Here is a 17,213-nt window from a genome sequence, read left to right as displayed (position 1 = left end):
TTTTTGTCAGACTTTATCTGTGGACGTAATTAGTTGTTTGCCAGAGCATTTCTTGGCACAGCCAAAAGTCTAACACTTTAATAATAGTATGGATTTCCACCCATTGGAAAATGTGTTCCAAAGAGTTTATTGTCAGAAGCCATTAAATTAAGAGAATAATCAATTGAAGAGGAAGTGTTGAACCCACTGGATATATGCCATTTCTGGGATGCTCACTTCACAAAAACAAGAAGAGGAAACAGAACTATTTACATGTACATAACATATCATTTTATCGAGATTGCTCTAAGCCCTAAATCTGCATAATGATCTGCTGGCACAGAGCCATGCCTGTTACCTGGAAAGCCCTGGTGACTCTTCCTAGCTTACAGAAACAGGAAAGGCAAAAAGAGGCCCTTGATGGTAACAAGCACATTTGGAAGTGAAGCACAAGTCAAGCAGTGGTTTTTAATTTCAGGCTGGCATGCAAATCTAACTTGAGAATGTGGCAAAATATATTGCAGAAATTGCAAGGGCGTAATCAAATTAGGGCAGTGCACAGGCAGGGCAGAAGGGCAGTTTCGCCAGAATTGATGCTGCAGTGAGCCCTATGCCATTCACTGGGGCAGAATGGCAGATCTGCACTGCTCTCATTTCTGTGGCTGTTAGCCTACCGATAGAAACCTTAGGCACCTAAGATCCTATCATTCCTTGTGAAATAAGATCACACCAGAAGCTCCAAATTCGCTGCAGAGCCAGCATTTGCCATTAGAACCATGCACTCAATAATCACATATGTAAACTACTGTAAAACTGAAGATACTGCATGTGTCCCACTTGTTAAATAGGACAACTAATTGTGACACCAGTTACACCCCTGTGATATAGTAAAATTCAGTAACCATATTAGTAGCTGATAAGATAACATTCAAACAAAAAAGGAAAAAATTACTGGAAATAGTGAAGATAGTAAACCAAGCAAGAGAATAAGATATGAACAGATCTCAAGAATAAGATATACACACAATCATTATTGTAAAACCTAGCTGGTTTTATTATTATTATTATAACTTTATGTAAAAAATTATTTGGACTAATATATTTCTGGAGTAGTGTTTTAAAATAATTTCAAATATGTATCTTTTAGTAAATATTATTAATCAGGACTATGTGCTCCAATAGTCAAGGTTTGACTAATTTTATTTTCCTGATAGTATGGCACTATATTTCATAGTAACTTCATATTATAGGGATGGAATATATTGTTTTAGACTTAGCAAATTATTTGCCATTAAAAGGATTGCATTATGTGGTAATGTCAATGTACAAGTCAACTACAGAACTACTGATCTCACAAACCCAAACAACAAGCCGCTATTCGCAAGTGCTGATTTGAATGCTATTCAAATAAAATAGTAAAAATTGTACATGCAAAAATAAAACCTTCAGCATAATAAAATGAAAATAAAGTTTTATATAAAAGTCACATTCAGAAACTATAAAAGTGATTGAAGAACTGCGTCCAATCATCAGAGCAGAAAGACTTGATCATTCTCTCTGAGTTAAAAAAGCCTTACATTACTCTATCACAGACAGCAACCTTTCAAGTTCAAATATAAAAATCACTGCAGAAATAATACTTATCAGCTTTTCTTTAAGAAAAATTCCCCCAAAAGCAAAGGCAAGGATACTAAATTTCAACCCATATGAGAATGAGTAAAATGGGAGGCAAGAAAACATTTTCAGCAGTTTGTAATCCAGCGTCCACAGGACACTCACTGTAATGCAGATGGATTTCAGCATTGCTACATAGTGTTTGAAGACAAAAGTAACTAGCCAGTGTTCAGGTGGACAGAGGCCAAAAATAAGACCTATTGGTAGTAAACAGCTAGTATAAATATTCATCAAAGAAACAATTAGATTAAAAACAAAAAGATTTAGCATCTGTCTGTTGCTTACAAAAAGAACAACAGTTCACGGTTTTTAAAAATTAAACATTTATCAACATTTCATTTACAATTGTTTAGATACTGTTCTAAACTGAGCACATTAACCAGATTGCAGGTTGAGTAACGAAGTTACTTCAAGGAATAAACAACAGGGTTAGTCAAGCCTGCCCATCCTTTTCCCTGAAGCAGGAATATCTCATATATAGGAACATTTCCGTATAAGCTTTCATTTATCTCATACAAGGTTCACTCTGTCATTAACCATTTTATTGTCTTGTTTCATGAAGTATCAGCAAAAGAAAAAAATATTAAAGTTGAATTGATCAATTTAAGTTTCACTTTGTTTTCCCACCAATTGTAGAATGTAAAACTCAACAGAATTGGTCCATTTTAGATTGACATCTCATCCTATCCATAAGCTAGCACAGCACAAATTGATGGACTTTTCCAGAAATGGACAAATACTACAAAACAGAGAGGCAGAATGCATGTGAAAACAATAAAAAGAGGTTGAGACAGCAAGAACTGACAAAACCGAAGTACAAGCTAAATGAGGAAGAAACCAGGAAGAGGTACATTTCTATTTCTTTATAGTGCTTTACATTTTATATATATATTTATTTATATGTGTGTGTGCGTATATATATATAACGCTTTATATTTGTTCCTGAACATACATGAAACCAGAGCTGCCGCAAAAAGGCAAACCTCTACACAACCTATCATTCAAAAACGTACCCCAAGAATACCATCTCAAGTTGAAAACAAAGCCAACTTTGGAAGTAGAATATCTGAGCTCAAACTGAGGGAAGGTGTGGCTAAAGTAGAAATCACGTGAGATGATACTTCAATAGGCAAAATTACAAATAGTCATGAACAAAGGATGACAGAAGGGGAATATTGCAAAGCACTTAAAGGGTTTTCCAGATGACAGTTCATTTAAACTCTTAGAATTTTTTTTTTTTAATCATTGCAACTCTTGTTAAGTAAGAAGCTGAGCAGGGCGTCTTACCTATGACTGAAAATTGGCTAGGATACTGATAGCGGCTTGTAATTATGTTGCTACCCTGCTGGAGAGACCAATGAATTAGATAATATCCTGACTGTAGTACAAATCTTGGGAACTGTAGAAGAAACAGGGTCTCAGCAAGCTAATCCCTCTAAAGTTCATTAGGTTATATAGCAATTTATCTGATAAAGAAGGAGAACATGAGAAGAAATGCTTGAGGCAGTTCATAAGGTTTTAAAACTCTAGACAGGTAATATAAAATATACCAGATTATAGGTGAAAGCAAGCTAAATAAACATAACTATTCATGGCTTCAAGAATTGAAACATTATTCATTCATTAACAATTTATTTTAGAAGAACATTTTTAATAAGAATTTATGAACCAAGAAAAAGATTTAAATAGAGATATCTTTATCTATTATGCTGCTGAAATTATAGTCAGAGTGGAGGAGGCAAACTAAACAATAAAAAGAAACATATCCTGTGATTTTCTCACTAGGGAAAGAAAAACCTCTGCTTCCGCTGAAGCAGAATACAAATCATTACCATCTAGTCTGAGATGATGAGTACTCATCACTGTGATTGGATTTTTGAGATTAAGAAACAAGGTAAGCAACTTAGATATGGAAAAGTTATTTTCATCATACTGAGGCTACATGATGTCCAGTAAGACCAAAAGTTACCTGTTTCTCTGAAGAATGCAAAGCTCCTAAGGAGCTAAACAATTCCCCCAGGGGTAATAAAGTTTTGCTCAGTTCTACTAACCATCTCACAATCATTCTGATAATACTGACCACATCTATCATGAGATAAGATTGGGTAATATGCATAGAGTCACCTAAGAAGCTTGTGGCACCTAACATGCAAGGAGTCTCAGATTCTGAAAGCAGAGAAATCTGAGCAGAAATCACTACTCAATATTTTTTCTATATATAACACCTCATATGAAACCACCATTTTTGTAAATCTAAGTATGTACAGTTTCACTGTATAAATGGCTTGAAAAATAAACTATGATTTAACTGAGGGACAAAATGAAAGCCTTCATAAATTGTAGTTATGTTTTACTATCTACCACACAGACACACATCACAGAAATGGGAATTAGTATTACTCTAGCATTAAGAGCATCCAGTCCCTGTGATTGAAATATAAGCATCACTTCTGGGGTTTGTTAGTATTAGTTTTAGATTTTTTTTTTAATTCCAAAAGTTTAATAATGCACATTGTATTTAAACCTGTTAAAATCCTTGCAATGAATATACGTTGAAGATGGGATGAAGAGACCCCACATGATCTGCACAGCATGTTTTATATTACAGATTGCATTCCTGCTGCACAATTTTAAACAAAATACAAATCATTCTCTCCTAGTTTAGATAGAGGTTAATATTGATTGCACTTCTGCAGCACAGAATAATATTGATATTGTTTTCCTCCAAAAGGTTGTTTTGTTTTTAATGTTGGTGATTTAAATAACTCTAGAATCCTTCCGCCTACTCTACCTCCAGACTGTGAAGAAGATGATACAGCCTTAGACACTTCATTTCGATAAAGTATTAAGCCAACCATGTTATTCCGTAGACCTCAAGAACTTGCAAAAGTGCACTCCTGATGTTTTTTTAAAATAAACAGTCATGCAAGGCTCAAAACCAATAGTTGGGTTTACAGGTTTCTTATAAAATAAGGTTTACTACAGCAAAAGCTACCTACCATTAGGATGAATATTTTTTATTGGAGCATAAATATCAGCATTCTTTGATGATATGTTTTAATCTTATTACTAAAAGAAAAGCATTAGACTGTATTGCTAAGAAAAGCCTACAAAAATGAAGTAAAAACTGTACCAAAGCAATAACTGAATATCACTGTCTCCCCAGTTGTCCTTCACTCACTCCTTCCCCTCCACCCCAAGACTCGCCCTGTGAGTGTTGTCTGCTCTTCACTCAAGCTGCAAACTGCTGTTTGGGAAGAAGCTCAGCCTTTGTTCTGAAAAACACTGCATCAACAGCCCAGCTTATCCAAAGAACATTGACTGAGTGAAATCACTCTCACTCAATGGCCTTTAAATCAGGACCTATAGAAATAATAAAAATAACTGTTGCATCCCATTCCATCAAAGTTTTCAAGAGGAATACTGATTTTAATCTGTTTTATAGTTAATGGGGCTGATATTTTACTAAATTATTAAAAATGGGCACTTTGGTTTAAAGCCTTTTATTTTAAAGAAGACAAAATAAATGTTTTAGAAACCAAAACAGAAACAGAGTACAGTCAGAAGTAAAAAAATTAAGCAAAAATGAACAGGATTCAAAGTAACCCTCAAAAATGAAAATGACAACTCCATTTCAAGTGTAAACTGAATAATCCAGTTAAACGCTTGAGTTCCTCTAACAGTGCTATTATAGCCCAGAACCCATTTCTTTCAGAAATGTTCATTAATAGCATAGCAGCAATGAAAGGCATATGTAGAAAAAACATGTAAGTAGTTTCTGAATATCTGAGTAATTTATTTTAGATGAACATTAAACTATAATTATTACCAAATCTTTTACATAGATCAGTTTTCCACTTACTTTCATTTTTACAAACAATATAGATGCCTGTAATGGATGTCACATGCAAGTGACTACACTTATGTTGTTCTGCCCCCTCCTGTTCTACTCAGCATGTGCAAGAGATTTATTACAAACACATATAACAAATAACCTAGAGCACAGCAACAACAAAATACCCAGACCGATCATAGACTTATTTACTGGAGGTTAAGGGCCACTGAACAGACTTGCAATCATTTATGTGGATTCTGGCCTATCACTTATTAAGTGCCTATGGATAGAAAAGGATCTTTCTAAACCCAAGAGACACACAATCATATATTTATGCAACAGAAGTAAACTGCATTTCTATTTTCACTGTTGCATTATTTGCAGTAAGATCTTCAATAATATTTTATCGCATATTTGTTAAATAAGTTTTTTACTTAATATGATCTAAGTTTCTCTGTGTAACCTCAATAAATACTTAACTACTGAGAGTTTTGAGAGACAATCACACTCTTAGGTATCTAAGTAATGTCTTCTAGATAGGTAAGTTAAAAATCTGAAGTTTCATTTCATCTCATCTTTTGTTTTTTCCCAGAACTATGATACTACCTTTCCATGTCTCTTCCTTTAAGATGCTTCTTATATGTATTTCATAAACTCTAAGCTTTCTACGCAAAGCAAAACTACAAAAATATAAAAATGTCCATCATGAGTCAGAAACCTTAATAAAATTTGGTAAAACTCTCCTTCCTGGCTTCCATGATAGCCTTTTCAACTTTCTTCCCCAGAACTAGGCTGCATGAACAAGCTAGTATCGCAGATTGCTTTGCACAACTGGGTTCTAGCAAGTTCAGAAACTGCTCTAGCAAACAAGAAATTCACACTGATTTTCTACAATAAGCACTGCTAAGGTATACCAGCAACATGGAGGGTCATCTGCTTTCAGGGTGTTAAAGATCACTTGCCCAAGGTGAACAATGAGAATGGAAACTTGTAAACGTATTGCCAAATAACTAGAAGAAAGCTAATACTGTTAAATTTTCCTATAATAAACAAAATTTTTTTACTTCTATTCTTGCTTCTCTGAAAACAACCTGCAAAGGGATCATCTTTGGGTCTCGGCCTCTCACAGCATTGGAGGGTTTCAGCTACGTTCTGGAGTTTTGGTCTCCAGGGCTGGCACCACATCACCTCAGAACTTACGTCATTACCCTGGGCATATTTCAGTAAGTCCCTTTCTAGTAGGTAGCAAAGGATCCTCAAAAAAAAGCAAGCCTATCACCAAAAATACTCAAAATCTTAAAAAGATCTCATGATGAAAATACAGGTAAACCCCCAAAAGTTTGCTTTCCAAAGACTGAGAATACCTGGACAAGTGAAGACAGGTATCAAAGCAGGTTAGAACAAATAAATGTTCTTGTGGGCACCACATAACAAAATTCTTCCAACTGAGAAAGTAAATCTTCTAGTAAAAGGTTTATAAATACTAGAAACAGCTCTTTATATAATCAGGCTTATAGAATGGTGAGAAATTATGCCAAAGAGGGACTTACCCCAAACTGAATAGAGTCAGAAACCCCAAGTCTCACTGATCATCTGAAGCACTCAGAATGATCAACTCTAACCTCCCATCCCCAAGAACAAGTACAATACCTGTCTTTGCTTTGAGAGAAACAGTCTTTGACTTATCTGTGTCAGGACTTTTGCTAGCATAGGCTTAGACAGAAAGACAGAGATGAATTGCCTCCTTTATCCCCTAAAGAATCATGTTGTTAGAAAACATTCTTTGACATGTATAGAGATCAGAAATTCTGATCAGCAAACAGCGAAGATACCACTCTGATGAGGAAAATTTATACTTATACATATAGATTTACAAGCTATTTACAAGTTCTACTGCAGTCAGCAGTAGGACTGAAAAATATTAATAATTTAAGAAACATTTCACACTGATGTAGTTAAAAATTAGGATATTTTAATCAAGTATTGGTGTATTGTGATTTGCTGCACAGTAAGTTTAGAATGAATTAATTTGCAAGATGCATTTAAATTATAAGGAGATATAATTTTCCCATTCTGGAGGCAGAATTGCTTTTACCATATTCCATTATAATTTATCATGCCAATTTACAGGATTCCAAAATGATTCCATGTTAATTAATTATACATCTACTTCCTACATAAATAAACATTTTCTCTTAAACTAAACTAACTCAATTTAACTATTTTATCTAGGCAACAATGGACTGGAACCTTCTGAGTATCTTGCACTGTAATTCTTACAGATATACCCACAAGCTAGTTTGAACCAGATTGCTCAGATTTCAATAAAAATATAGTCTCAGAAAAATGGAGCTCAACATACCTAATGTGKATCAATACTCGGAGAGATGACCTAGACTGAGCTTTACACTAATGCAGCCACAGTGTTTTTTAAATATGAGACAGCTAGATTACATTTAGCTTAGGTATGGCTACATGAGTTGTAATCACACATTTGACTGCTGCTCAGTCATCAGCTTTGAAAGGAACTAACCTCTCCCTCTTCTGCTCATAGTGTATGTAAGTTGAAGGCACACAGGTGAGTCCAGTCTTCCTTTCTGACAAATACACTGAACAGACAGAGGTACTACTGTTGCAATATAATGGTACAAGAAACATATTCTTTTGGTAGATTTCAAACACTACTGCACCTATAAAAAGGTTGCTAAAAATTGTATCCACAGTGAAGGGAGTAGTAGCCATCAACTTTATGACATATAATCCTTATTAGAAAAAACACCCTAACTTTTATTGGGAGCAATCTAATGCATCCACACTTGGAAGCAGAACTTTGAAACTGGCATAGATACAATCCTGAGATACAAGAGATGCCATTTGTTGGCCTTGGTTAACTCTAGTGAGGTCACACAAATCCTGCGTTGTCATACAGTGTCATTTCATGATTTTGCTTTGCTAGAAGCTTGCCATCAGTGTTCTCAGGGCTGTTGGCAGCACCTGGTCAGCTGCAAACCAGGGCCTTGCTTCAGCTCAGCTACAATTCCAAATGCATTACAGACAAAATAGATCTGTCCTTCACCAAGGACAAGTTCTGGCATTTCCTACTTGCAAGTACCTCCTTCACAAGTTCAACAGGCTTTTAACAGTGTTTCCAAGAACCGCACTGGAGATCATTCAGTCTGATTTAGCAGAATTGGCTGTAAAAATCACCACTGGAGCCCAAACAGGCTGTTAAAAAGTCACCTCTGCAAACTCTGTTCTTTGCCACTATTGTGCTCCCTTCTAGTTCATCTTTCTTTCACTTGGTGGCACTTGTGGCATCCTGCCATAACCTACTCAAGTTCAGATCCACAAATCTCACTCCCTGGATGAGAATACCAGAATTAACTGTCAGATTTGCAGCACTGTCTTGACGTTTCCTATACATAATTATCATTGTTCCACACATATAAGAAGTCATCCAAAAGTCATAATTGCCACCTAAAACATCAATGACACACGCATTATTTGACAATCTAACACCTGTAACTACATAACAACCAGTTACATTTTTGACCAATGTGAAGCAGCCAGCACAATTACCAGGCTAAAGTTTTATTGCTCTATTTTTCAGTAATTGCTCATTTGTGTACTTGGACTATGTTTCTGCTCAGAAGTGTTTAGATACATTATATAACCATACAACCATCACCTTTCATACATAACATCTAAAGATTATCAGTGTGTCTATGCATCTCACTGGGTTATTGTGAACATTCATTAATATCTATAAGAAATTTTAAAGATGAAGAATGTTGTGTCATTACTATTGTCTATTTTTTAAGTGAATAGATAGCATACAGTACTTTCTTTTTGATCCATTTCTCCTATTAATGTGCTCCTCTCTCCTACAGTGGTACTATTCAAACAAATAGGCATTTTACAGTTTGATATGATGACCACAGAAGCAGCTTATGCCGCTATTCATTTGCTGATTCAGCAATTTTAGTACCTCCAGCCAAAATAAAAGCTCCAAAAGACAAGAAAAGAGGAGGTCCTCTTCTCTTCAGTTAGGAAGATGCTAGTGCCTTTGTGGTACATGCTGACACAATAACTCTACACAGTTAATTACAGAGAGTCCCATTCTCTTTCCCTGGCAGAGCCTTACTCCATTGTTTAACAGGATCACTTCCTGCAATTCTAGTCAATGCTGCTATCAATATACAGAACCTTTTTAGTATATAAGATTTTCTCTTTGCATTAGAGACATTTCTCTGGCTTTCTTTCATCACTCCCTCTCACTCCTCTGCCCTCAGCTAGTCTCCATCTGTTCTATCCAGGGAAGATCCAACCTCTCCTTGTTTCAGAGCTCTTCATTTCAGGAGACCATAACAAACCACAGCTACAGAAGTGTTTCCTTTGTAAAAACTCTCAAACTGCTTTACTCTTATCTAAAGAAAGCCTCCCAGAACAACACTGCTCCTACCAGCAGCCTTCTCCTATTAAGGGTATACCATCTCTTACCTGCTCATAAAAGGCCCAATTCTCTGTCACATAATTTATTGGGAAGAAGCCAGGTTTTGACCAGAGATGAGTTCTGAAACTCAGGAAGGGCTTTCTGTCAGTCTTCTGTTTGAAAGAAACATAAAGTTTTAAGATCTGAAATTCTCAGTCTGATTTTGATGTGTCTACATCTGTGTTCTTTGAAAAGTAATCATGCTTCTCACCTCCATTTTTCATATCTATAAAAACAAATGATAGTATGTATGCTAATAATTAATAGTTGCCTGGGATTATGTAATTATAGGATAGGTCTGAACCTCAGTGGTTTGCTCTAAATCCACTGCCTTCAAAATCTACTGCAAAGTTCAGTCAAAATTAAATGGGAAAGAAAAAAAGACTCTCCAGGGTTTTTAAAAGGAACCCATACTTAAAAAATGTGACACAGGTGTAACAGTTGCAGAAGACTTAAGCAAACACTTACTGACTCTAGCTAGAAAATTAACTGAAAAAGTTGATATTGTAATGTTGAAAAAATCTTTTCATTTATATATAGTCTAATTTGTTAATTTTATGCCTCTTACAGCAAAAAAAAAGATATAATAACTCTGCCTTTTGGGACTAATAGAACTCTTGGGACTAATAGAACTCTTGGGACTACTAGTAACCATGGAAATACAAAGAGCTAGTCAGAGTCCAACATCAAACTACCAGAGGTGCTGAGCACCAGAAAATATGATGAATTTGGTACACATGAAAGGTAGCTGATTCTGTACCAACTGCATTAACAACATAGAAAGCAAAGTTCACTAAGTCTTGTAAACGTTTAAAAGTGCACAGCATTTACTATAGCTTCTCATGGAAAACTAAGGAAAATGCCTTTAAAGGTTTATTTGTAAAGCACACAATGGATCTGAACTGGTTTAAAAGCAGAGACAAAATGATGCTGTGAACAGGAATAGTAACAATGTGCATGAAAAGACTAAAAAAGGCCCAGCTGAAGAAGAAGGGTTTTCTCAGACTAAGATTGTAATTATGGAGATAATGCAGCTGATGACCAGAGACATCTGAGTTAGTTTGTATCAAGCATCATCAAGAATGTTTTCTCATCACCTGGAGAAAGCCCCAAATTTAACAGACACAGAAATATTCAAGACAAGCAATCACTCAGTTTATAGTAATAAGGCATGTGTATGTTTAACTGCTGATTCTGTGATAGGCCAAACCCACAAAACACTGTTTAACCAACCACAATTACAGTCCTTAAACATAGGCATCCTCAAAAACAGACATCTTTGAGAAAAGGAAAAACATATACTCCTTGCTGTAATAACCAAGTTATGACCAATGGCAGTAGGAAAATCTTTTCAACAATACATCTCCATATATTACATCTACCTGGAAAAGACAACTACTTATATATATGTAGTAAAAAAATATATACATATATGTGCACATCACTTACACAGTGCTGTGACCCGAAAGAGACAAAATTTTTCAGCGTGATCAGTGGCAAGCTTATGCAATGTGGCCAGACAGATCCTCTCTCACCCTCACAAACCTTAGAATCATTAGATAAACTGATCCAGACCTCCCTCTTCATTTTTCTTTCTCACTTCAGGCCAAAGACACAGTTGGAATCAGAATTCTCTTCCAGTTCCCCCACTTAAGAACTTCAGGAAGGGCCTGACGGACTTCAGGAACGCCAAACTCAGCTCCAAGTCAGCAATATTTATCCTGAAGCATAGTATTTACATTACCAGACTATCAAAATGGCAAAACCACATTTCTCAAACTGAGCTCAGCAGAGACTTGTATATAGGCTGTAAAATCATTTAAAGAAGACATATGAATCTATAAGACTGACATCCTTAAGGAAAACCTGTTCTGGCCTTTTTTTTCTGCAGGTTCTTAGGATTCTGTATATCATGCAAGATATGTCATCATTCCTTTTCCTGGACCAAGAAGGGAATGATAGATTAATTTTGTACACTTTTATGGTAAACATTATTTTCTTGTCGTCTTTGTTCATTTGTCTGTTTGTTTGCTAAGGAAGAAAAGCATAGTCTCTTAGGCCATAAATATATTGCAGATTTCTGTCTGTATGACTATGTTGACCAGGGTTGTAAATAGTTGAGATATCATTTTAATACAATTCTACTGGTAGTTATACTTGCAAAAAAAAAATTAATAAAATGCCTTGGACAAGATTCTGGGAATCCCAGACACAGCATTGTAACACAACACATTATGATTAGGACTAATTGTATGCCAAAAATAAATTAGAGAGACCTTCTGGGCCTACGTTAGCTGCATTGATGAAATATGCATTCTCTGTTTCTCACATTTATGATCTGCTGTTTCATCATACTACCATCTGTTTTCCCCATTTATCACAATTGTTTTTTACGTCTTGATAAAATTTTAAATTTAGTATCTGGTTAGTGTTATCAAGAATGAAGCCACTGTCTGGATAATGTTTTCTTGGAATTCCTTGGTCATCTTATTTGTATCTTCAGTTCTAGAGATACTTGAACTTCAAAAAATCCATTCCATTGAAATCCATTCTTGAAATGAATAATACAGATAGAAAGCTAAGCACTATAGGCTTTCAATAAAATGGATGTTTCTAAATGCCTAAACAATTTTTGAAAATGGAACAGCTTCCTATGCCATTGAAGCACTTTCAGAAATAGTACCCCTCTATCTATTTTGCTGGTACAGTATCTAGCGTACTAGAACCCACTCCTAATGTGAGTTACTACTGCACTATACTGTATTACTGCACTATTGCTTTAATTACTGCACTACTGCACTATTACTGTAATGCTAGTAATATGTTATAAATATTATACAAAAATTATTGTTTATTACAAAATCCAAACGGACTCCATAGGGTTACATGAGATATAATTTACAGCAGAATGCATTCCCAGTGTTCCGAGAGAATTTTGGCTAAACTTTTTATTTCCATCCTGTGTGTCATGAATGAATTTTTTTAGTAGTATTTGGGCACTCACTAATTCAATATTCATTGGAAATATGGAAGGCTATAGACAGGAATGTTCGAACAGAGGCCAAATAATAGAAGTCTGTTTTTTCATTAGTGGCAAAAGCTTTGTATCATCTAATTAATTTAATTATTGATTATCTTAAATGATTATTTGTGGCATTTTAGGACTTTCATCCTCCGAACCTAAAGCTAGTATACAACATCACAAACAAAAAAGACAACATGAAAAGAGAATTAGATGTGTCATAGCAATAGCCTGGCAGAAAGAAYATAACAATGATTTGTATTTTTATCCCATGTTTCAGGGGAGAGTCTTGAGAGACTTTAAAAATATTTAAAAAGAGCTTTGAAGCAATACCCTAAGACAAGTAATATTATCCCCATTTAACTACCAATAAACAAAAGGCCAGAGAGACAGATTCAGAAACACATTTAAGTAAATAATTCACACCAAAAAGAAAGGATTTAGTCTGAAGTAACTTACTGAGTTTGTGGTAGTTTTCTCAAAGTCTTCTTCTGTGTCTTAGGCATGAAATCATCCCATAAACTTTAGTGTGAGTAGTGAATATTTGCTTAATAAATAGGAAAGTATGTACTACTAAAATACAAAAGGAACCTAATTGTGCATTGACAAACTAGGAACATTGACAATCTTGTAGCTCTTTTTGAGGACTGCATTTCATTACTTGCTATTAACTTAATTGGCACACTTACAGATACTGTCTCTGGCTTGAACAATAGCTTTGCATCCAATTCCCAACACAACACATGGAAACCTGAAAAAAACCCACAAAAGAACATTTTCTTCTTCCACCTGAAGACCTGATCCAAAAATCTCTTAGAGGAGTCTTTCAATTGACTTAATGAGCTGTAGATCAGATCTCTAAAAATCAGAGACATTAAACTCATGATCTGAACAAGCTGTATGATGAAATGAATATATTTATCCACCTTTACTAATTCTTTCATGCTCTGCATTAATATATACAGAATATATATTTTTTAATTTTTTCATAAAGATTTTGAAGTCATGTAACACTTCATGTACCAACAGCTGATATTAAACCATAAATAATATGTTAGAAAACAGTCATTAAAAACTGGAGTAAAAACAGCCTGATGAAAATAACTGTATTTATAGTGATTATGTTATATTTAAATAAAATTATACCAGGGATGATATAATGCCCTATAGTATTAGATTATTTCTATAATAGCCAGTATTCTTGTATGTGTTATGATATGTTTTTTAAATTATTTTTGCCATAATTGCTAGGTTTTATTTATGACAGGCTTAGCACTTTTAATTCAAAATTAAAAGAATTATGTAGGAAAAGCTTCACATTATTTTTTTGCCATCAGTGTWATTACGTGTGACACAGCATGAGGATTACAGGAGCAAACCCAAGGAAATTCAAAATAATTGTCTACAAGCTGCTACTTCCACCTTGGAGTTTGAATTAATTAAAAGATCAAGTTTAAAGTACCAGTAGAAAAGCACCTATCTATAGGATGATTATTCTCTTAATAAAAAGTCAAAGAAGGCTTTTAGGACAGATTTTTTTTTCATAGAATGAAAAGAGTTCTAGGTATCATACTGACTCTGACATGGAGGCAAGCTCCGTTTGGTTCAGCTCTCTGACCCAGAGAGCCACCTGACCATATGCACGCGAAGAACCACTGAGGAGGGTCTTATTCTGTTGAGTGTGGCAAGTTTGCCTGTCATTGAGTAGTGAAGACTTCCCCTATAATCTCACATGTTGCTTCTCAATCTTTGGTCCAAGTGTTGGTCTGTAGGACACCTGAAGACGATACAAATATTTTATATAAATACAGACACCTTCCCACGCATTCAAGCAAAGAAATGGGGGAAAATACAAGTAATAAATGAATATGCAAAGTGTATACTAAATTTMATTAGCTGTAAATGAAGATCATTGAAGTAACTGTGGATAAGAAGTGCAGCTGACCACTGGCATTTTTTGATTAAAAAAAAACAGACAGTTTTTTGTTTGTTTGTTCATTAAAATGTGTTGAAAAGCACTAGTGTAATAAATCCTGGACAAACCTGTAGAACTTAGAGCAAGACATAATCATCTGCTTAGACCCGACCACCTGCACTGCTTTTGGCCTGTGAACTAGCCTGTCGGTCCCTTGATCATCTGGCAACAATGAACATTTCAGTCATGCTCCCTCCACTCACTCTGACTGACTCCATGTCCAAGCTGAGGCTGCATTATTTTATTTCCAGGAAACTTCCACAGGACTGGTTTAAGAACAACACAAATATTATCCAGACTAGTCTTCCTCATCCCTTCTGTGCTTGTCTCTAAACACACATTCATGGATGGGTGGATAGGTCTTTGCTACGTCTAGAATGAAAAATATAATACGTCCCCTTCATGCTCTTTCTGATCCCACTGTGTTGAAGAATATCTTTCCCCCCTTCATTTTGTCTGAGAACTAGGGTTTTTTTCAGAAGTTAAAATAAAAAAAATAATTGCTTCCAAAGAATAAAGAAATAATTTCTATCAGCAAATATAGTTTTATAAAGGTCCTCATTTTAAAGTTTGTGACCAGATATTGATATACGAACATCAGATGGAAATCAAAGAAGTGCAAGATACAATAATAGCTAAAATTTATGCCACTCCCAGTAACACCCACATAATTAACAATCATGTTTCTGAAGTCACTGAAGTGGGTGCAGAGAGGGTGGGACCTGTATCAGATGTGGTAGCTTTGCTTCAATCACAAATTTACTGCAACACAATAAAGTCAAGGTGTACATCTGGAAAGACTCATGGCAAACTTCATTTCATAAGACCTGCACACTCAGAAGCACATATGACAATAAAAAGCAGGCTGGAACTCTGGGCTAGCACTACAAGATCAGTCAGTCCAAATGATCCTGGGGTTGCAACTGTTTGGGTAACTTCAGGAAAAACAAGGAGTGGGTGCAAGTCCAGCATTACTGTGGAGCTTCATGGCTCCAGAAGCGGAGATGACTCCCATGATGCAGAACCTCCTGGACACCACTGATGGAGGAAAAGAGGAGAGAAAAGTGCCCTTCATTAAGTCCTTGGCATTAGAACCCAAGAGGTTGTAGGAATAGTCTTGGTGAGAATCCATTTAGTATATAACATTGGTGCTTATGATTTCAACAACCAAGGTCAGCTAAACATACGACACAAATGAATGCCAGTCCACTAATGTGTGAAATAAAATGTGAAAAGAGAAGTCATTTTTAACCTTACTACTAATCACTACCTTTTGTAGCTAAGATAATTCTACTGAGAATAGGACAAAATTATCCATACAGTACCTGTGCAGTGCGACATTCTGGTACCTCCCAGCTTTGGTTCCCACTCTTCACATGCGCGAGGGCAGAGTTTTTGAGTGTCCAAGTCGGGCAACTACATCAGGGCTCCAGGGCTGGTGAGCCCAGGGACTGCCTAAGAAGATGAAAAAAAATGGGGACAAGCACTGGAAGCTGGCTGAACAGGTAGCTCCACTTCACACTGTGAACAAGGGTCCAATGCCTGCACATAGGCAGTGCCCATATTTTGTCCTCTCTTTTCAATCATCTTTCTCCCACACATCTTTAGGCACAGGTGTCTTTACCCTCTAACATTACTATTCTGTCATCTTTTAGAAAAGACTGGCATTTGGCATTCTCAAAGACAGAAAAGGACTCAGTTCCCTCTTTGTATAAAGAGATAGATGAAGTCTTAGAACTTTATGGCAATAGGCAAATTACTCGTATAACTGCTAGACTCCAGAATTAGGTGGCAACTTGGCAACCATTTCCTACTTATGCAATGTAAATATTTCCAAATGGATCTAAACCATGTACGTAGCTTGTCTTAGTATATAATTAATTAACATACACTGTCTTTTCTGTTATTTGTGCTAGTCACTGGATTTTATCCCTGACACACCTTACTATGGATTCCTTTTAGTTGCCTTTCTCAGGCACCGAAAGAGCACATCCTTTATCTGCATTTTATGGCATATGCTGTATATATAGTTTGATCACATCACAGCAAAACATTACTATGGACTAACTTTAATGCTGCCAATGCACTGACTTTTTTTGACATGAAAAGGACAGAAAACGTACATGGAAAAGACAACATGCTAAGATGGAATATGAGTGACAGAGCACAACTATGAGAAAAGATTTTACATGATTATATTAAGTATCCTTTCGACTGTAAAGATGTCAGTTAATAT

The sequence above is a fragment of the Apteryx rowi genome, unplaced genomic scaffold (assembly GCF_003343035.1).
Source record: "Apteryx rowi isolate R43461 unplaced genomic scaffold, aptRow1 scaffold_73, whole genome shotgun sequence".
In the NCBI taxonomy this organism is placed as follows: domain Eukaryota; kingdom Metazoa; phylum Chordata; class Aves; order Apterygiformes; family Apterygidae; genus Apteryx; species Apteryx rowi.
This window is presented reverse-complemented; position numbering follows the sequence as displayed.